Source organism: Pipra filicauda, unplaced genomic scaffold (assembly GCF_003945595.2).
Source record: "Pipra filicauda isolate LSUMZ 115617 unplaced genomic scaffold, ASM394559v2 scaffold103_size3290846_pilon, whole genome shotgun sequence".
NCBI lineage: Eukaryota > Metazoa > Chordata > Aves > Passeriformes > Pipridae > Pipra > Pipra filicauda.
The window spans coordinates 2766954-2790591 of NW_024103474.1; the positions used below are offsets into that span (position 1 = coordinate 2766954).

General features: G+C 40.4%; 1 long non-coding RNA gene across 1 annotated transcript; it reads right to left on the bottom strand.

Moving 5' to 3' along the window:
• Window positions 1–1299: 1299 nt before the first annotated feature.
• Window positions 1300–21926, bottom strand: LOC120322821. Its single transcript, XR_005562749.1, has 3 exons — window positions 21893–21926; window positions 1972–2033; window positions 1300–1317 (listed from the first exon to the last, which is right to left on the bottom strand). It is a non-coding gene; the product is annotated as an uncharacterized LOC120322821 (long non-coding RNA).
• Between the last annotated feature and the right edge of the window lie 1712 nt (window positions 21927–23638).

Sequence of the window (23638 nt, forward strand, 5' to 3'; positions counted from 1 at the left end):
AAATACAGTGGGAGACGCAGAATAAAGCAGCTGAGAGGCTCGAGTGTGCATCTTTAACTGTGTGAATGCACTAACACCATCTTGTTTAAGCCCTGAGTGGGCAGAGAGTCTTTCAGTCTCCCCAGAGCACAATGCAGCCTACAATGAACAGCTTCGGTGTGATACAACAGCACTGCCATAAAACTGCTGCTCAGAACGAGAGCCCACAAGAAAGAAAAAAAAAAAAAGACAAAACAAAAATGTCGTGACATTTGGTAAGGAAACCAACCGTGCTCTCTTGCCAGGTACTTGCTGACTCTGCCAGACTCCAATCTCCTCCCTCCAGCCCGGAAAGCCCACCACAGCAGTTAGCAATCTGTTCACCCCATCATTAAACCCATTATCCCTTAGTGATGGAAAAGTCTATAGAAATGCCACAATGCCTCTGCCCTGTGGCAAATCCCACTCCTTCTAACTGGTGAGCATTTAGTATTTACTATCACAGATTAACTTGAATTTAAAGACAAAAAAAAAGAAAAAGAACGAAAAAAATTGCTTCTGTAGGCAGACAATAGTAAATATCAATACGTTTCATCAGAGCTCCTCTTTCCTTAGTTCTAGATCAATTACAGCAACTATTTCTTCTCCAGGATAATTCATCAAGCTAGTAATTAAAATATGAAAAACAGGAAATTCTCTCTTACTTCCTCACTTCAAATGACTTTCCAATGATAATTGTTAGAGACATGGAGGAAATGGTTATCGTTTGCCAGAGATGAAAAGACTTGCCAAAAAAACACGGCAGAGTTGATATTCAATGTACCCAGCAATAGAAAAATAATATAACACATGTAAACAAATTAAGGCAAAAACAATAGAGGTGCAGGAACTGATTTTTCTTACCACGACAGGTTTTCTGGTTTCTTTCACTTCATCAGACTGCAAACTCTCAAACCACAGGCTCCCCAGTAAATATTTCTGGCTACTTCAGGAAAATCTTCCAGTGATGTGGCCCCAAGGTGATGGCGTCAGGATTTCAGGGTCCAAATCCTCCTGAAAAGCTGCACTGTGCTGGTGGATTTCTTGTGCATCCATGAATAGCAAGAAGAGGCAATTACTGTAAATGCTTTGTCCATTATCCCCAAGTAGCCTGACACTTCTGCAGAAAAAGTCTGGAAATGCAAGTGTTTAACACGGATAAAGTGATGTCTCAGGGCTGCAGCTTTGGCACACACAGAAGTTGAAGTGGGCACCATCTCTCCAACCTGATGAAACAGCACAAGTCAGTCTGCATTGGATCACACTGTATTGTGCCAGATTTCCTTCATAAATGCCTGTCTGCCAAAACAAAAGGAAATAAAGGAAAGAAGCACAAGGCCAAGGTTCAGGAGAACTAATGATGCCACAGAGACACTTCAGTAGGCTGTGAGGGGGACTTGACTATTAACACAAAACTCAGCAAGTATTTACCCAGGTTTTTTGCAGCTGAGCACAATTCTTGTTACTTCCAACACAGTCTGTACACTCTGCCCCCCTTGCCCACGAGCCTGAGGGGGGACCTTGGGGGAGGCAGTGAAGCCCAACCTACAACATACTTTAATTTAGAACAAGTCCTCCTTCCTCCCTCTTCTCCCATCTCCTCACTCCTGTAACAGACTGGGTATTCTCCTGTAATAGCTCTCCCCTCTGGTCTCTATTAACAGCCTTTTGGGTCACATTGTTCAGTTCTGATTTAGTACAGGCTCTCCCATTAAAACTAACAAGGTAGAGCAAGGCTCTGCTTCACTTCCTCCTCATGATTCTGTTTCTGTTCTTTCACACAACCATCAGAAATACTTTCTCATGGCTCAGGTGACAAACCACTTTCCCCTTTGCATTGTTTCTCCAAAGTTATACTTAAGAAAGAGGAAAGTGGTGCCTGGCAGTGAGGGTGAGGAAAAGGATGAGGAACAGCCCCACGAGCAGGGAGGCTGAGGAAGGAGCAGTGCTTACCATCACCTCCACTCAACTTTATAATTTATTTCTCCACTTCAAGACTCCGGTCTTGACAAATTCTGAAAGATTCAATAAAGAGGGAGCGTGTGATTTGCTATGTGAGGAGACATTCTGTCCCAAAATGAAACCCTTACAGAAAGAGTTCGCTCTCATCTCCACCAAGAACCGTGTTTTGTGACTGGGGAGAACTGAGTGAGTGATGGAGATTCTGCTTTTCCACCCCAAATACATGCACTTATTTTTGAAATATAGGACTGGAGAATTTTTCCCTAGGAAAGGTTTATTCATAATAAATAAAAGAAAAACAGTTTCAAGCCGAACTGCCTTCCAAATTAGAGCTTGACTTCAGCTTTTTCAATTTTACAAGTCAAACCTCTTGCTTTTATTAAGGGTGCAGTTGAAATTTCAATTTAGTCATGGTTGGATGTAGTTCTTCATTCAACTCACAAAAAATATTCGATTTATTGAAATGCTTCAGTTTTAGATCATTCCAAGCTAATATTTGTTCAGCTCAGCTAAGCTGAAAACCAGAAAAATCTCTGTTTAAATATAGTAGAATAATTTCTTCCATCCCTGTATCTATGTCAGCCTAATCAGGTCACTGGTGAGAACTGTTGACTGGTAGAAACACAAGGCTTTCTCTTTATGAAAAATGACTGACCTTGCTTTAAAGCAATTTAGTTTGTGTCAACATTGCTTTTCTCATTAAATAATAGGCTCTAAGTGGCACATCCATTCTTCTTCAGCACAGACAAGAGCTCTTCAGGCAAATTCTGGGATGCTATTTTTAGGCATCTCATAATAATAACGTGTTCAGTGCACTGCTTGGAGTATGTCTACAATAATTATTCCCTGTCTTCTCTGTTGTAACGGTCAGGTCCAGAGAGAGCTCGTAAAAATGTTAGATCTGCACCCTTACTTGGATGCAGAAAGAATTTCAGATAACTGTAAATGTTTGGTAGCATGTTCTCTGTGGCACACAAACAGGGGTGGCTGTAAATAACACCTATGCAACAAGTTCATTAAACATACACACACCTCTGTCTGCAAATGCTGAACAACTTGAGCATAATTCTTCCTCCTTTAGTCACTGAGATGACTCCTCTTCAACCACTTCTCACTAATTCTCTCATATTTGGTGTTTCCTATATATATTACCTGGACAGTCAAGCAAGAATTGGAGATGATGACACAGAGAACTTCATCTGTCAGAACCAGACGAGCAGTGAGAGGAAATATTCTGTTCACTTGCTTTTTTTGCTTTTAAACATTTCTTTTTTACCTCTCTTTCCCCCCTCCTTTTTCATTTATTTTCTCTTTATGGCCATTTCAAATCATCTCACAGTGCTTTGTAGGAAGGTTCTCAGTCCAGATCTCAAGGTGACATGTATTACGTTATCCCTGCCAGTATTCCCAGTAATTCCTTAGAATGTGATGTTTTGATTACATATTTCTCAGGAAATGTGCTTCCCTGTAATTAAACATTAGAACAATGCAAAATCAACCAAAAAGAATCTAATTAACATATTTAAATACATATTTATACCATCCACATTATTAGACCAGGTCATTCAATATCTTTGCTTTGTGTATTGGCTACTAAAGATATAACAGAGGCTTACTCAGACTGTTCTGTAGTGACGAGTCATCTCTGTGGGGAAATCATGTGGGATATCAGTCCTGTTGTGGCACACAAACAGCTCATCAGAGCTTTTTAATGATTTATTAATGTAGTCAGTCTGGTAGCATTTTAGCAGTGGTTATCAGAATTGCAGTTAATGGTGTTCCTTGCAGGTCTAACAACCTCACGTGCCTTTTGCAACGTATCACAGGCCAGACTGGCACTGCTTTGACTCAACCAAAGTCTTAGTTTAACAAACCAATGTCTTTCTGCAACAGAGACCTGTTTTCAGCCCTATACAGACATTATTTATAGGATCCCTTAAGGTTCTTGATCAGATCTAGTGCAATGTCACGTCACTACCCTTCCTCCAGGTAGCCCTGTTAATCAGCATGATGTGATTTGTCATTTCTAGGTTGATGACATGCAGCTCTGTGACTTTTCAAAGCTTAGCATTGCATATGCTGTCGCACCATTTCAAACACATTGAACTAAAGCAAAACTGCTTTCACTTGAAGTCAGATAAAAGAAGGTTTGTTAATGGGTGTGGGAACTTTGGAACAAGCTGCTATCTCCCAGCTAAACTCCATAAGTGGAAAAATAATTTGAAGTCTTGTGTTGGGAGTTAGTGGGCTAAATTTGCCTCAGCACGGTTCAGAAAAATCGGAAAACAACATTATACTTTAAGAAGACGTTCTTATTCCTGCTCCAATGGGTCAGAAAGAGCCCCACTGAAGCAGCAGTGTGACAGCAGAAGAGTGGGCAGTCCAGCTCCTACCTCATCCAGACCATGGCCAGAGATGGAAGCACCACCCATTTAATCTAATTAATATGATATACATTTCCCTGGAGCAGCTTATGTGTTGCTCCTCAGAATTCAGGCTGGACTGACCCTCAGCTGTGCAGCAGCACACAGCCCCTTCAGTGCCTGGCAGCCTTCAGGGAGGGCTCGTGTCCCTCGTCACAGCATCGAGTTATCAGCCATGGGAACACACCAGAGAGCTTGAGCCAAAGCAGGGAACAGTAACACACAATGCCATTTTACATTTCCAGTCCCACTCCCAATAAAAATACCACTGCTACAATAAACCTCCTTGCTTGGGACTTCAACAGCACCATGGCTAAAACAGGTACAGGCACAAGAGTGTTCCCCAAGCCCTACAAACAGGCTCTCAGAGGGAGAAGTTTGACTCTTCACTGAGGTGAAGCAGAAGAAAGTGACACAAAAGCAATGAAAGGATGAAAGAAAACTGGCCTTGAACTAACAAGGCCAAAGCAATAAGTTAGTGATGTGATTAGCTCATCTCTCCAGTGTCAACAAGAATTTATCCTTTTTTTTTTTTTTGCTACTTTTTCTAAAAAAAATTTTTCCCCCCTCAACTAAGTCTCCAACCCTTTCAGTCAGGTTGAAGTTTAATACAGGGAGGGATACCAAAACAATAAATTATTTAAAAGACTATTTCTGAGACTGTCAGTACTGATTACACACCAAAGCAATCTCCTGATAGGCATGAGTGAAAAGGGGACCAGAATATTTGGCAACATGAAACAGAGTTCTGATTCATCAAAGATTGACAACAAGGCCTAAATCTGTTGGGTCATATGCCCATATTTATCACACTGATACTAAGTGGAATGGAAAAGTTTCCCAAGACCTGATGACTAAAATCTAGTTTATCAGTTTTAAAAAACTAATCTATTTTTTTCAGTGCAGAGTAAGGAAATTGCTGAAGTAATTACTGCTGCTTAAATTCGTCTCCTGGCTGTTTAAAACAAACTTCAAAAAAATTTAAAAGGTTGCAAAATCCTTATTAATTGGAAAAGTTGAATTTTGTCCAAATCCCCATGAACTGTACCTAGCTAAACACCTGTTTAATCAAATCAATTGAATCTTCAGAAAATTAAAGCTCTATGGTACAGATTACTTCTAATCCTGGAGACGTTAAAATTCAGCATGACAGTTACATTTCCAGAGCTGAAGTCTAAGCTATAAGGACAAAAAAAGGTAATAATATTTAGAAAAAATGTATGGAGAAAACTTAATTAAGATGAGAGGAGACCAGAGCTCCATCTGAAACATTCGAGCAACTTGTACTTATTTGCCTGAATAGTAAAGAAATATCCAAGAAAAAAATGTAACAATTCTCATTGATCTCCAGGATCTTCCAAAGATGTGATTTGTTATTTCTAAAACATGCCTGTTGACAAAGGCATCAGTATGTACTGGAAAACGGGGGGCTACTTCTGCACCCTAATTTATCTAAGCATGGCAAGCAGAAATGCTCTGAGAGGCTCCCTGGGCTGATTAGCTGCACGACTCCACTACAGGAGGGAAGATAAAACAGGTTTTGGTTTTGCAAGGTTAAGTGTAAGGTTTGCAAGGCCTTGGTGTGAGCATCAAATAAGCTCAGGCTGAAAAGAATATATGTGTGTGCCAGTTCTTTAACACAGCAGAAACCACAAGATGCGCTGCGTGACCAAAATTCTACATATGCTATTCTTGAACCTCAATTATCTCCCACAGCGTTAAATTATCCCTCACAAAAAAACCCAGCAAGTGCATAAAAACAAACAGACATTCTTCCATGCAACACTACAAACTGCCTGCCAGTAATACTAGAAACTGATGACTTTGCTACCAAATGGCTTTAAAGTCCATGAATGTCTATAATTAACGGATTATGCCCTATAAATGTCACTGCAGTAAGCCACATTCCCAATATTGATGTAAACTTGTTTCAAGAGTATTAAGGTCAGTTTAGTTTAAAGGGAAATATTTACTTACGTTTCTGTAAAACCCAGCTATCTTTTAAGTATTAAAACACTGAGTATGTATTTCTTTTTTCTCTGCCCCCCCCTTGCAATAAATGCTGTTCCAGCAGTCCAGAAATGCCCAGCAATTCTGATGCAAAATGCAGAGACCAAACAATTCAGCAGGTTTGATTTTAAAGAATGAATAAAACACTTGAAAAGACACAGAGGTATTTTAACTGATGTTTAAACACTCGCAGTATTGGAAACAAGCTATGAAAAGAAACTGAGATGTGGTTATATTCAATCTCTGCAGAATGTTTCTGCCAATCTTATCATCCCTACAGGCAATGAATAAAGACTCTCTTCAGTGGTGCCCAGAAACAGCACGAGGAGCAATGGCCATAAAATAAAACACAAGGTGTTCCTCCTCAACATGAGGAAGAACTTCTGTAGGTTGAGGATGGGAGAGCCCTGGAACAGCTGCCCAGGGAGGGTGTGGAGTCTCCCTCTCTGGAGACATTCCAAACCCACCTGGACACATTCCTGTGTCACCTGCTCCAGGTGACCCTGCCTGGGCAGGGGGATTGGACTGGGTGAGCTCCAGAGGTCCCTTCCAACCCCAACAATTCTGTTATTCTGTGAACACCTCTTGCTTTACAAAAAGGGTTTTGAGCAGTTGAATTCAAAAATAGCTACAGGTTACACTTGAAGCTGAGTGGGAAAAGCAGGGAAGAGAAGGTCAGATTATCCCAGTAATACTGCTAATATCCCACATCCACAAAAAAAGAAGCTTGTGAAATGACAGTATGTTAGCCAAAAACTCTGCTGAAATTCAACTGTGATGCAGCAAGAGTAATTCAGGTCACAGTTTAAGCTTGTCACATAATTAGTTTACATTTAATCAGACTGCTGGTATGTAAACATAATTACCATTCTCAGACCTTTAATTGAAATTGTCACAGCACCACCGCCAGCTCCTTCCCGGGATCTGCTGGAATGGATTTCCTGTTCACGGACACTAAGCGGGCACGACAGTGCTCCTGAGGACCCTGCCAGGCACCAGGCTGACCCACCCTGGGCAGGACAACTCCCAGTCACACGGGAGGAAATAGGCACAACACTCTATTTCAGGTCTAATCACACATGTAGTAAATTAAGTTCAGCTGATGTTAATCAGGCTAATCACATTTAAGCTCATGCATTACCACCAAACTCATGTACAATGCTTTCCAAGTGTGCCAGTAAAGCTTGTCTCTAATGGGACAAATCTGATACCATTGCACATAAATTGCAGTTTGTATAAAGAGCACTTGCAACCTTTGACAGGGTTTTTCCTTCTTGAAAGAGCCTACAATTCACTTACCCATCAGAAAACTAAATATCTTCATTAAAATTGGTGCACGGTGTTCTTTAAAATTAAAGTTATACCTACAATTAAGTCTTGGAAAATATCAGCCCAAGTATTTAGAAAGAGTGTTAAGAAACAACTTTTACCTCTTGAATTTCCATTAACATAGAATATAACACAAAGAGCAGGACAGGAGCAGCCCTGCACACTTCTCATGGGTGTGCCCTCCAAACACACCTGCAGGTCTTCTCCACTCAGTTACTTGTCTCTCTTACTCTGAACCACTCTCCAATTCAATATTCACAAATATTTTTTAAGAACTGGGTTTATCCTTGTTTTTCTAAATGCTCTAATTCATATTTTCTCTTTGATAAACTCCAGGAGTAGCAGCATCAAAAACTCCAAAGCTGGTACTGAACTTCCACCCTCCTCGTGGAGGGCTGAGACAACTGCCAAGGAAAAGTGACACTGCCTTCATTAATCCCAGCTCAGGATGCAATATGTTGGCAACGGCCTTTTTCTTCTTTTTTTTCATTCTTGTTTTTTTTGTTTATTGGTTTTTTTTTTTTTCTCCTTTAGCTCCTGTTGTTTGCTTGGCCTGCCTGGCCAGCCCAGACTTGATTATCTTTTATGGGGATGTGGAGGGAATGCAATTACACTAACAGCTGCTCAGTATTTGATGAGCAGCAGCCAAAGTTAGCCAGGAGGGTCAAGACAGTCTGAAGCTGGGGGGGGATAATGTGCACTTGCAAATTTTACTTACATTCTCATCAAGTTTAAATTACTTCTAATGAAACATTAACAGAAGATTTGACAAATGACCCCCTGAGACTAAAAGTTTCACAGGGAACTTGCAGTGACATTAAATTAATAGGCAAATTTTCAGCATGCAGTTTTTGCTGTTAAACCAGAATCTTTTTACCACTTAATTTCTCCTTATTATCTTATTATGTTACACTCAAATCATTTTCCCCTGTGCAAATAATACCTATTATTTACTCCCTCTTACTTATTAATGTCAGAATGTCTCTGCCCCAATTCCTTTCAGGGAACTGAATATCCTTTGAAAGGTATCTCCAAGATCTTGCCTGGCACCAATGAAACTAAGTAATATTTTTCACACAACCAGAATATTTCCTTTGTGCTTCACACTAGTTTAACTTCTAGTACATTTTCCTCCTGAAATAAAAAATTTGAATGAAGAAGGTATAGCTGTTGTTTCGGGGGGGTGGGGGTGGGAGGGGGAAAAGAAGAAAATATTCCCTTCACTCCTCCCTGGATTAAGGGTTGTCCTGTATTTCTACAGCACATGACACGGTAATTATGAACTATATATTTGGCTCCTTGAGGTGGGATTGGAAGAGTGATTTCCAGATGATAACAAAACACATCCCAGCTGTTAAAGTATCTGAGATAGCACACACTAACACGCTGTTGCCATTCTTATTCCTCTAAACCCACACATATTCAATGGAACTAGTGGTATTTCAGGCTCACACATCCCCACTGAAACCACGGACACAAATTAAATTATACAGGTCACATACACCTGTTTAAATAGAATGATTTAGGTTGGAAAAGATCCCTAAGATCATCTAGTCCAACGATTAACCCAGCACTGCCAATTCCACATGTAACAGAACCATTAAATAACAGACTAGTAACACTTTAAAGTAACAGAATAGACATACTATTTTTAAAATCTGAATTAAGATATGGGAAAAAAAATTTTACAAAACAATACAGGAAATTAATTTCTGACTTTATCCAGTTGGCTTTGAAAGCCAACTCTTCAGAAGGCTATTCATGTTTGCAGGATGAGGAGCTCACAGTTTTCAGAATGGCAAAGCAAGGGCTAAGGGCAGCAAGGGGAAAAAGAACCCGCTTTGAGGGGCACAGTGTGGGCATCTGGGATTCTTGCAGTGGAGGCACAGATCACACAACCTCTGTAAAGGGACCACATTCTTTCCCCCTTGGGTATATTTAGAACAACAACTTAGAGGCCCAAAGGACTAAGGACACAGCATATACACCCCCTACACGGGTCCTTCTTGTTAACTTTTACTCAACCTGGATTGCTGAAATCCAACTCCAGTGATTTTTTTCTGCTAAGTCCAAGTCACAAAGAACTTTTAAATGAAAAATAATAGATTGCATCTGTTCCCTTGGTTCAACTTTTCTTGAGGTCTGATAAATTAATTCAACTGCACTAGGTGTATCCTAGTCTGTAAGCATGATCTCATTTATAAATAAAACACTAAGGAAATTTCCCATCTCAAGAACTGAAAAATTCTAAGCAAAATACATATTTGTAGTCACATGCCATAACCATGGAGCACAGCTCATTATCATCTTTGTACAGTTTAAATTAATTTTCTCTCTACACACAGGAGAGAACCTGATTGACCCCCTTATGTCTAAAGAGTTGGTATAAAGGCTAATGTATAAAATTGTAACCTTAAAACATTTCTCATATTTCTTTCTTGAAGCTAGACCTTAATAAGTCACAGAGATATGGTACTCTGTGGGATCTGCAGAGTTGCTTTGCAGATACAGTTAAGGAAGAAGTGTAAGACTACTGACTAATGCAAACATTTGTGCACACACAGTAAGTCCACAGTGTTCATCCTAAACTAACCTGAATTTTGCAAGTAACATGAAGAGCTCTTTTTTCCATTACTAGTTCATTCTTGCCAGGTGGGTCAAATAGTTTAGGTCAATTGTTCAAATAAACTCACCCAATTTATGAACAGTAAATCTGGAACAGGCACAAGAGTATGTTTTTCTTCTATAAAGAAGTTTTCTGGAAATTCAGTCTGATACCCCCTTTCAGGAAGTTCCAACATTTATAAGAGAAAACATTTAAGAACAAAAACTACACCTGCAACGTGGCTTCTGCAGCATCTCTCACAGGACAGAGAAGGCAGGCTGCTGCAGGGAATGTAAACAGAAATCTTTATTAGGCTATCAAGTGAATGAAACTCTATTTTCCCCAGTCCTCCCACCTGGGAACTAACCCAGAAGCTCTGCTGGCCAATGAAACCAAAGATTTTCCCATGACATGGCCTGAACTTCACAGAGAAAACTACACTAAACCATATAGGGTTGAATTAAGCAGGGAACTTTCTAATAGTTCAAGCATTACACACACAGTTGTCACAGTCTCCCCTCTTTCGTGGCAGATCAGCAACCCATCACCCCAATGACAGTATCTAAAGAGTCCACCCCTCTGATCACAATTTGGCAGTGATTTGAAGAACAAGGGTAGAGAAAGTGCTCCTGTGCAATTTAATTAACAAGCCATTTCTGCTCCATCAAACATCTGTGCTCTGGCTGACCCACTTCAAAATATGAACGAAATAGTTGACCTGCTTCCTCTTAAAAGAATAACCCTGTATTCTCTACTGGAGCTCTTCCTATGGCACTAATACAACAAATATCCCATAGTTATCAACCTAAGGGTTGTATCCCCTTAAGCTAGAAATAACCATTCTTGAACACTTCTTTATAGACCAAGTTTTGCCACTGTTTACTGTAGATTAATTGTCAGGGTTAATTCATTAGACAACAAAATGAGTGAGCTCTGGATAATTCCAAGATGAAAGAGAACACAATCCCATTGTGTGTGCTGATGGCCAGGAGCAAATTGGAGATCTCAGTGTCCATTTTGGCTTTAAAACAAAAATAATATTGTCAGATTCTTCCACTACAATGGCTGAAAGTGGGTTCTCTGTTATCTCAGCACCAGAAATCTCCCCGAGGTCAGTGAGGGGGTTTGCTGCAGAGTGCTCTCTCAGATTTCTCTCACCAAGGCTCTCAGAGCATGTTGCTATTTTCTATTACAAGAACTGTGATTGCTTCTGCAACCAATTATGTGTGTTCAAAGGGAGCAGGAGCTGCAGGAATGCCTCACTTGATGGTAGAACATGTTGTAATTAGGTTTTCAGCCCTAATCACTGAGAAGGATAAAACCTTCCTTTGTAACTTATAAATGCACTATCAACAAACAACATTTTGTTGCATAAGTTAATTCTTGTGACTGACACTGGGATTTTTTTTTTGTGAAGCAGAATTCCATATACACGGAGTTCAGTGAATTATGTCCTGGAGAGCACTGTGTAAATGTTCACTTTTCCAACAAGCAGCACAGTTTGGCTGATCATGGCCTATCGACAGACAGTTTATTCTGCTGAGTCCAGAATAAAATTTCTGGTTCTGATTAGCCCATTAATCCCCTATATTTGCTTTATACCTGTCTTCACTCTGGAAAGGGAAACCAAGAGGTCAAAAATGGAAACATCTTGGTAACATTCATCCCCATTACCAGTAACAGCTGTAAGAAAATGCTGCAATTTTCCAGGAAACTCTGCAACTTTTACATCTCGAAGATTTGCTACAATTCAAGAAAATAAAAGCATTTCCTATGGACATTAAAAAACTCTTCAGGGGAATTCATTCTGATTTCCATTCTCTTTGACCATATAACAATATAAGTGTAGGCAATAAATTTGTCTTGGAATAAATTCCCCAAATCTGCTACTCTGAAAATGATCAAACAAAATGTTTCAGCTTCATCATCAGATTCTTTCAGTTTTTCTTAAATTGGCAGTCTACTACTGAAAGGGAGAGACTCATGAAGAAAGGTTATGCTTCAACAACAGAGATTTTTCCAAATGTAAAATCACAGAAAAAGTTATACTAGCTCTCCCTAGAGGCAAGATGGGATGCACTTGGGAAAAAAAATCTTCACCAGCAGTAGGGAAACAACTAATCAATGAACTCAGTCCTGCTCCAGATTTTCCATTAAATACATCATTAGTACCTGCTCTAAATAGGAAACTAATCAAGAAATAAAGCTGTCAGCTTTTTTTTTTTCCCCTTCTTTCTTTTTGTCTCCATAAAACAAATTCAGTCATAAAACTGTGCCAGATTGCCACTCTCCTGGAGAGAACATCTGCCTGGGCAGCACAGGCAGCATCAGGCAGAGCCCTGAGTGCAGCCTGGAGGAACAGCCTGGCGGTGCCAAAGTGACACCAATTAGCAATGGTTGTGGAAATTCAGAGGGACCCCTCTGAGGAGCAGGGCTGAGGTAAAGGTCAGCTTCAAAGGAACAAGGATTTGTCCATGAAACAGAGCCACAGCCAGAAGACCCGGTGACAGCAGCATATAAACCCATTTTACACTTTTCTCCCCAACTCTTGACACTAAAGCTGTCCTGGAGATCCAGGGATTGAACTCTGAATTGTCAGCTCTGGTGTCCACTGTTCCCTGGAGAGCAAACGGTCCCTGTGTGTGTCCCAGCTGACACCACACTGATTCACACACACTTCTCCCTGTTCCATCAGGGCACAGGGACCATGGCTGGCCCAGAGCCACAGAGCAGCCGTCACCCAAAACTCTGCAGCAGTGGTGAAACTGGCAGTCCCAGCCTGTTCGATGATTTATCTAATATTTGAATATAGCACAGCAAAAGTGAGCTAATGACAGGTGCTAAAACTTCCACTCCTCGCCTTTTCCCTCAGGCCCCAATTTGGCCACTGCATTGCTGTGATCTGTTTGGCTCATCCAGCAGAAATCACAAGGTTGTTTGATGTGAAAGGTCAGAGTGGTGGGAGCTTTTCTTTAACCAGCACATTTCCCCGTGCCAACGCACCCACAGGCAGTGGGAGAAGCTGTAGCTTTCAACACATTGTAGTTGCAAGACATCATAGCCCTCAAAGCATCACTAGAGAATCAGTTGGACACTGCCACTATCAGAGGACTAAGGAAGCAAATGGCCAAATAATTGCATCTTTGTCAGTGCCGTTTTACTCCTTGCAGGAGTGTTGTAGGTGATAATCGACATTGTCATCATGTAAACAGCGATCGCCTCTGGGCACTAATGTGGAACACGTGCCGTTCTGAGCCATCCCCGACCCGTGGGAAGGAGCAGAGCCCTGGCAGCAGCCGTGTCATGGATTAGTCAGCAGCTCCAGCCCCGCGGCTGCCGGGATTCAGGAGCTGCCTCCCCTACGAGGGCACGATCAATCTTCTTGTAGACTCAGCCGACTTTCAAGTCACTGATCTTATCTCGGTGGAGCCGAGAGCTGCAGCCCGGAGGAGCGCTCAGACATCCATCAGATCCCTGCACACCGCGTGGGGTGTGTGCTGAACTCCGGCCTCCAGCCAGGGATGCGCTGCGTGCACGCCCTGACCGGCATCACAGCTGAGCATCCAAAATTCCTGCAGGGCCGCAGGGAGGAGCACGTGTGTACATCCATAAAGCATGCCCGGTGCAGGACTGAGAACACGGATATAAAATCCCCTCCGCTAACGTTAATGTGTCTAATGAATTAATTAACACCTAACTGCAGTACCTAAAAATGTTGATCCCGATTCTCCAAAAGCCCGTGTGAGCTTAAATGCACAAAACCAGGAAAGTTTCATTGATGTAATTGGTATTTCCATAAAGCAATGCACCCACAGAATAATTTTACAGAATCAGGGTCTCAGTTAATTACTGTAACTCCTCAACATGCCGTTTTTCAAAGTCATTATTAGAACTTTGGCTACAAGTGATTAAAATGAGATCTTTGAATTTTTTTTCCTTCTCAGACAAAGAAATGATGATTTAGACAAAATAATCAGTGTTCTTCCACAGACACACAGAAATACTGCTACCAAAAAGTGAAATACAAGGAATCCAGTGTGGAGAAAATAAGGAGCTATAATAAATGTGGTGACTGTAAGAACAAAAGTAAAATAGCTTATACTGTTGTATATCTGGGGCAAAGTCCAAAAGCTGCCATTTACATTAGACCACTTCATACATTTAAAGGGCAAGTACAAACAGAGGGAAAAGGTCCCTACGGAACAGACACTTGCTGCTTTAAAAGTCATTATTAAAGCAAAAGTGCAAAATAGGAAATCACTGCCAGTTATAACTATGTTAAAGTGAAAAGACAGAAACATTAATGACCTGAATTGCCCAGCCACTATTATTAAAGTTGTTTGTTCACTTTCCACTTAAGCATTCAAACACCTGTCAGAAGTATACTTCAAAAACCAAATATTAAGCCTGCATGTTCATGTATTTTTGAATTTATTAAGTGCCTGCTCAAGAATTATGCTTGTGCTAAAGTCAAAATTAGCCCAGTTTTCTGCTAGAGGTTTTCATGTATTTTTCTGACAGAGAAATCTTTTTGATTTCCACAAAATTGAACTGTGACTAAACACCTACAACAGAGAGTAGGTTAAGAAAGCCACAAAAAGAACTAATAAATATAAATAATGAGTAAATAATTGCAGCTTTTTAAAACAAAAAGATGTTACTGGTAGCTGAGTCATTATTTAGAACACGAGCTAGTTCAAAAACCAGCTGTTTTATAATCTAATGCAAAGACAAAATCATCGCTCTGGGAGAAAGAAAAAGTTTTCCTGATCTACATTTCTGCAACTATTTTGCTTTAATCATCCTCCCTTTGAACATCAGATGATCTGGCAAATGCAGTTTCCCTTGCCAGATTTCTGTTTGTGTGAGAAATTAAAGCAGCCAGGCATTGCAGCATCAACAGTGTATGTGGCTGCTGGAAATCTGCCTCTAGGAGAGGTTTATTTTATAATCATTTTAGTTAAGAAAACAAGACATACACGAGAGGGCAACATAGTTAAGAAACTTTGCTCAGCCTCCCAACACCAATACCAATCTTAGACCATTTAATGATCTAAGTTAAAATGACTTAACTTCATTTAGCTTTGCAGAGAAAACCACACTCTCACACATTTTCAACGCTGTCCATGTAAAGGCAACAAGAGTGGAGTTACTAGTTTTAAGTATTGTAAAAGGGAAAATTAAGATAAATTGAAGGAAGAAAAATTGTGTCTACATAGTAGGGTTCACACTCATTTGTCTGATTGTTAGCTCTCAAATGCTGCTTAAGTATGAACAATTTGTTAAAAATAAAGATCGTGGAAGCACATATAACCTAGAAATTTAGACTAAAAAAAAATAGAAAATGACTTAACTGATTCCATGCAAGAATTTCAAAATTTCCACACTTTTCACAAGGTGGTTGGTAGGATTTCAACAGCTAGACATCAGATAAGAACAAGAGTCACAGTGTTGTTCCTCTTCACCAAAGGAGCCTAAATATAGACAATAGTCTCTTAAGTACCACCCCAGCATTTCTACCCTGTTTCATTTCCTGGCAAATTTATCAGGAAGGACAGAGCATAGGGAAGATGTGAGCAAAGTCTTACAGGAAGGATTAGTACAGCAAAAGCATGACAAAGTGAAGAATGTGATGCAAGAGCTGCAGTGAAATAACCCCCAAAAATACAGCAGTAAGCACGTTGTTTGTCATTGCTCCTCAGTGCACAGGACTAAAATCCCACTCTGCTGAACAAATGCTTTGTGCTATTTTCTGATTGTATTTCTGGTTGCCAGTTTTGTTGTTCTCTTTGTAGGAATTGTGAAAGATGCTCTGTATAATTGAGTGTACGTTGTCCCCAACAGCACATTCACAGACCCCCAGCAAAGGATTTTGCTCTCTCCAGTATGACAGAACAAACACAGATCCAAATGCCTGTATATAATGTGATGGAGCAGGAGCCCTTAGAGCTTGGCATTTTAGGAATAACAGAAGTGTTCAGAGGAGGGAATATCTCTAATAAAACTGATATAGCTGGAAAAGAAAATTTGTGGCACGAAGGTCCTTCTACCAACAGCTGGAAAACTGAATGAGGTTTCTGGGATGCAGTCTGTACTTTACTAGGAATAAAGGATTATGTTTAAAAAAGGTGAATTGTATGTCATTTTAATGTGCTCATGCTAGCAACTTCATAAAGTTGTTCACAGAGCTGGGCAAAACAGAACAACTTACTGAGGACTTGTAGTAATCTTAATAATAATAAATAATAATAGATAATAAATAATAAAAATTATAATGAATAATACATAATATTAATAGTATTAGAAAACGGTAAAATGTGATTGTTTCTCTTCTCAATAATTGTTTTGTGGTTTGAAGCTGGAGAGTCTCAAACTCCACAGAACTTAGAAGTACACATAGGAAACAACTTGCTTACCCAGAGACTAAACTGAACCTGTGAAAAAAAAATACAGTGTTAAAAACAACCCTGGAGTTGCAGATATCCTAACCTTTGGGAAAGCAGTGATGTACAACATCAACTCTGTGGTGGACCCAACCAAAAGCCCCAGAACTGAACAGTTTCAGAGCTGAAAGTCAGGCCCCAGTTGCAAAGCTCTTGCCCATATTTACAGCCAGTGCTGAGGTGCCTGTCCCTGACACATGACAGCTGACAGTGGTGCACCACGCTGGCCACAGGCATCATCACTCCTTCCCCAAGCACTGGGATTTATAATCCCATCAAACCAAATTCACTTCACTGAGTTTGATTTTGCTTCTGCTTTCATCATCCCAAATCAAATGGGAGTGATGGACTGACAGGCCTCGTGAGCACACAGAGCACAGCACAGCCAGAAATCTGCTTTTGAAGTTTGCAGGCTGCTCATTACAGCAGGAAGCAACAGTCCTGATCCTGTGCCACATTTGAGCAACCCCATCCACATCCAGGGATGCTCTGAAAAGCACCCTGACATGGTTCTCCTGTCTAAGAACAAATGCATTTATATAACAAAAAACCCTTCCCTCACTGCCCTTCATTTGCCTATAGACTTGTCTCAGAGTTTCCTTAAGACTCCAGACTATAAAAGCACGTGCAGCAATGCAAAAGGTCCTTTTTGATCTTATCATCAGTGTTTCATGATGAAGATATTAGCTTGGCAATGATGCCACAGTTTCACAAACATCCACCCAGCTCAACAGCCTCTACCTCCCATTCGGGCAGCAGCATGAGAATTCTGTCTTCGTCAGGGTTTAACCAAGCTGGGGCAGAGCAGCTTGTGCCAGGACAAGACCCACAATATAAAACTGCCACACCAGCAGGTGACACTTTGCTTTGCTTCTAGACATGATTCTTAAGGAGAACAAAGCCATCAATGCTTTAAAAGCATGTGAGAAAATGTGATCACTAAATGAAAAATGCAAAATCACTTGCTTTTTCTTTTGCTGTATTAGACTACCCTCCAAGACAAACATATTAAAAAAAAATTAACTATGAAGCAAAATAAATACCTTTTGAGTCTTCTTTTTCTTTGGGGAACTCTTTCAAACTTCTATTTAAAAATAAAAAGCAACTAAAATCCACCCAATGTCAGCATTCCTTGTCCTATTCTCATCAGCATTCCTTACACAGGCAACCCTGCTCCTGGGATCTTTGTCAAAGAAAGCCAGTCAAGAATACCACTCTTAGTTCTAAATATCCATGGAAGGTATATAGCTTTTTCTACTAGGAATATTTCTGATTTTTGCCTCAATCTCCCAATTTTCTTGGAAAAAACTCAATCCCTGCCTATAGCTCTCCTGAGCTTACTGGTGTAAACCTAAGCCTGAATTTGTCTCTGATACACACTGACTTCTCTCTGCAGCCTCTTCTAGGTGAGCACTCCATCTGCTCCAGGAGCAGCTGAAAACAATGGAACTACCAATATTGATAACAAATGTCAAAGGTGGTAGAAATCCATGCAGAATAATTAGGAAGACATTAATTCACGTGCTAGGAAGACTAATAAGGTAATTAGAATATTAAAAGGATTAAAGATATAAAGAAAGAAAAAGCTTTGCTACGTCCATGACTCTGTAAGTCTGTATCAGGTAGCTACAATCATTAATAGCACTAAGTCCACAGAACACCTGGAACTCATGGGAACACCTGCACCCAAACCCTTGCACTTCAGGAATGGCTTAGCAACACTGATACTGGTAAATATTCATTCTTTGTTATTTGTGGTCTTAAAAAAAAAACAAAACACTACATCAGAAAAAAAGCTCCTCAGATTAATTGCAGAATTGATCTTTTTAATGATTCTCCTACCCAGGTCTCACTTTGTTAACAAGCCCTACTGATGTTTTGTAAAATCACCACAAAAACAACAGAAGAATTATGAATCCTGAGATCTTCAGTAAGGGGCCTTTGTTATGCCATGGAGAATGAGAGGCAGTGGAAAGGAGAGAGTACATTCAACAGAGCTTGCAGAGTAGGTCAGGTCCAAATAGCTGTGGTTGTGCCATCTGTCAGCACTAATCAAGTCCTTCCTTACCTCAAACCACCACTTGTGCTCCTGGGAATTACAGCTGCCCCAGACCAGAGAGGAGGAGGAGGGGAAAAAAAAGTGCTGGGTATTACTGTACACTACTGAGAGTGTTTTGAGAACTCACACAATGCACACACACTCTTCTATTTATGTGAGGTCTTAAAAAAAGCGATCAGCTTGAGCTAATCACACTCCCACCATCCAATTTTAAGAGGGTTCTCCAGGAACTATTCTACTAATGAAGTTTAATAAGGCATCTTTGAGTAAAGATGTGAAGGAGTGTAGGCAAGAAGGGTTTTACTTATGTTCACTCTCATTGAACGGCTCCAGGAAAAATGCTGATTATGCATTTAATACCCTGCAGACCTCAGGTTTAGGTAACACACTAAGGAATTTAAACTCTGAGCACAGCCCTGCTGTTGGCGTGAACTCATCCCATCACGCTGCAAACAGAGTAAGTGCTCCTGCAGCCACGTGCTTCCATCTCAGGCAATGCATTGAGTATTACAGACCACATGTCAGATTTAGCTCCTGTGTTAGTGACTAGCAAAGAAAATCTCGTGCAATCCAATAGTTGCCAAGGTAACTACTCTTCCAGGGGGAAGATGAAATCTGGCGACGGCCTGTGTGCGCTCCCATCTAACAGAACAGCTGCCCGAGGTAATTTAGGCTCCACAGAAATCTGAGTGGATCTCAATGGTTTTGTATCCTCAGCTAAGGCAGACCTGTCTGAGGGCTGCTCAGGGAAAGGAACGCTCTGTACAGCTTTCAGGAACTGGAGTATCAGCATCGTGTAACCTTGGCTCTAACAGGGCTCCCTCTGCCCAGGAGAGCATTGCATTGCTCCAGCCTGCAGGGAGGAAACAAGGATTACCTTGGTGGGGCAAACACAGTTGTCTAGGACATTTGGAGTAGCTGCAGGGCAACATAAATTCCTCTTGACAGGGCAATTTTTGAGTCAAAATGCACCTGGGGCTGCTAAAAAATGCACAAAATTATGCTACTCACTATATTTTCTGAAAACAATACAGAAAAGGGTCTAATATTTTCCAGGTATCTGAAGCACAGGATCCTTCATGCACTGACAGTAGCAACCTGCCAAAGGCAACAGGCAAAGCAGTGAATACCAGGGATGTAACACAGTTTGACAAGCTCAGAGAATCATTCAGGACTTCTTCCCTTCTAACCTGTGGACTTGTTGCTGTGAGTTACTCCCATGCACGGGGCCTCAGCTCTTCCCATGGAAACCAGGGCACCTCCATCAGCTGATGTCAAAAGGCATCTCAGCCAAGCAAAGAGATGGAGCAGGAGTTTTCCTAGTGCAGATGTGTCTTCAAAATGGGGGCATGAGGAAAGGCTGCAAAGTGCATGATCCATAAACTGGATTGAAATAAAAGTCTCCATGTTTTTAATTGTGCATATGTACCAAGAAACCAAAGTGCTCAAATGCTTTCACAATAGCCACAAGGATTTACCCACTGAAATGAAGCCTTAATTGGGCTCTGAAATGCAAAACAATCTGCTTGCAATGGAGATGATGTGACTTGGTGTAAAAATACTGGATTTACAAATCATTATTAAGTTTGAAAACTCTGCCTATAGTCAATGGGTTTCTCTCTCTCAATCACAATTGAGAGACAATTTGATGCAAGAGAGGTTAAAGACATCATTAATACAGGCTGTTCCATGCAAAGAGTCAGTCACATGATATAAAGAGCCAGACTGAAAATCGACTTGAGCATTCATAAGCACAAAAGTGTGTTCCTGTGCTTCCACAACTATCACATTGTTTAGAATTTCTGATTCTACTCTCCTTCCCTCACGCTCCCATATAAAAAGGAACCAATGAACTAATTTTCCTTAATACACAAATCACCTTTCATTCCAAGGCCAGTGATCCTCATGGACTAGAAAGACTGCATCCTTCTAGAGCAAGTGGAATAGAAGGATCAGCCAAAAAGGCAAAATCTAAAGCAATCAAATAATGTCAAGGAAAAAAAGAAAACCCAAATCCTGGTACCCTAGTAGAAAGTCAGAAAAAGCTTAAAAATTAAAGACATGTACTATACTTCTAAAGATTCACAAGTCCTAGTGGAGGCTACTAAATGCTTTGTTGACATCTGTGAAGTTAATTAATGTTTCTAACCAAATTATCTCCTCCATGTTTTTATATGTGAAATTGTGGTGAGATCACCATCTGGGGTTAAATTCAGCTTCACCACAGCCTTCCCAATGCTGGAGAAGAGACCCCCATGATTGAAAGTCTTCTACTACTTATCTTTAGCACTGCCAGTAGCTTTCCCCATGAGCAACAAAGTCTGGTGCCAAAGTTTTGCATAGACTGGCCAACTTGTCACCTGTTTTCTCATTCACACCTTCTCCACCTTTGCAAGGAATCATAGTCACTAGTCCAGCCTCCATCTATAACCCTGTGATGCATAAACCTACGAAATTTGTGCAACTAAAAAATAAGTTTCAAAGCTGTCTTAAAAGCATAAGACGGACCTTCATTCTTTATAGCAGGAGGAGCTGCACAACACAGCAGCTGTAATCCTAAGGAAAATCATATTGTTTAACACTCATCAATTATTAATCCATTCAAGAATAAAAGTAATCTCAACTGACAAGGCAATGCCAAATCAAGTGTCAGCCCTGCATGCTTAAAAATGCTCCTACAGTTTTGTTCAGACAATAACATAGCACATCTACAAAGAGCCAGTAACACAATGAGATAATCATTTATCCAAACTAAAAGTGCATGTGTATAATAAACACTAAAAGGGCACGCATTGATCCATATATTAATCAGATTCATAACAATAGACCAATTTTTCTCTCTCTGAGGTGTGAAGAACAAGGTTATGAATCATATTGTGAACACTTAAAGATCACACTTGAATAACCTAATTGTGTACAGCAATGATAGGATGAAAAGAAACTTAATCAAACTCTGAACTGTTGTTAGGTTTCATCCTCCTAAATACAGTTCTGTGACATGACTCTAATAAATTATTTGGATAGAAAAAAAAGGTTGGTTTACCTTATTAATATTCTGAATCTCATCTATCTATTTTCTTCATGCTTCACCTCTTCATCTGAATAGAAAAACACAATTACAGCAAAAAACATCTGGGTTTACTGCAAGTTTTGATTCTTTTTTTTGTTACAAATCACGTAAATTTATACTTTTTATAAATTTACCGCCTAATAGAGAAACTGGAGTTTTGCTACATGTGAAAACTGTCAGCCAATCTTTAAATATTTATCTTTGAATTCCCCAGGTTGCATGTACTTGGAAATGTTTTCATAAATACATCGATAACTGTCTTGTACAGCTCATTAAGGAAGCTTTTTATCCTTTAGTGTAATAGTTCAGTTTACAGTTGTCTGTGAATCACTTTTATGGCCCTCCATTAAGCACGCCCTTCAAACTGCAATTATTTGTCAGATTTTGTATATACGGAAGCAATCACCAGAGAAACAATGAAAGCTGAGAAGATGCATAAACAGTTGGAAGCAGACCTTGGCCCACCTCCAGCAGAGCATTCCCTCCTCCAAGGCTGATTCCACAGGGAATGAGATGTACTTAACAGATGACCCACGTGAGGCAGGCGGGTTGTCCACAGGCAGGGTGGGCACCCTGGCTGACATCAACCAGGCCAGGATGCCTCTAATTTCCTCCTCAAACCCATCATTTCATCCAAATCCATCCAAATTTTATTCTTTCTGCTACAGATTGCCCCAGATTTTACTCCTCAAATTTTCCTCACCTATCCACATGTAATCAGCTCGTTTACACCTATATATGCTCATTCTCCAACCCACAGACCACCTCAGGGTCAGTCTCAAAACTTTCCCTATCTGTTCACTAAGTACCTCATTTTTACCACAAAATAGTCATTCTCTACTCAGAAGACTAAGTTTAATACCCAAAATTTTCTGTACCTGTCTACCACTGATTGCCTCAGTTTAGCTCAAAATGTTCATTCCCTCTGCAACAGACTGCCCCAGGTTTTACTCCCATAATTTTCCCTGCCTCTCCACATCTGATCACCTCATTTATATCTAAGTATGTTCATTCTCTACCCTACAGACTACCTCAAGTTTACTCTCAAAACTTTCCCTACCTGCTCATCACTGAGTGCCTCAGCAGAGAGAATAAAAATTTCCTTTCTGTGAGGTCCCAGGACATCTCTCTCCCACATGTTGTAGTTTTACCACTTGCCTTAGGACTTTGTCTACTGGGGAGGGGATGATCTCCTCAGTAGACAAGTGGGAGGCTGCAGCCACTTGTGCTTCTTGCCCAAACCAAAGCAGCAAACACAAGTAAGCTTCTGCTCTACAGAAGACTTACTTATAGAAATGTTGCCCTTCAATCTAATATGCCAAAGTTATTTTTACTTCCTAGAACTTAGGGAAATATAGACTTAAATAAATAAGTTTATAAATATCAAGTTTGGGAGCTTTTTTTTTTTCCCCTCAATGCAATAATCTGCTGAAAACTCCTGGATGCTTTGTTCTTTCCTGGAAATTTGCACTAGCATCCTATTATTTTTCCCCAAATCTAGTTGTGTCACTGAGTTTTTGACAGATATTGTCATCTGCCAGGTCAACGTGAATTTGGTCAAACAGGTAACCTTGCAGTGAGCTGAAAAGGATGTGCCACAGGGTTAAAACTCCAGCCCACAGGTGTGACTGTCTGCACGAGCACTCTGAGGGAACACAAACCAAACAACAGCACCCAAGGACACACTCCATTGATCCACCCAGTGAAGACACGTGGCAA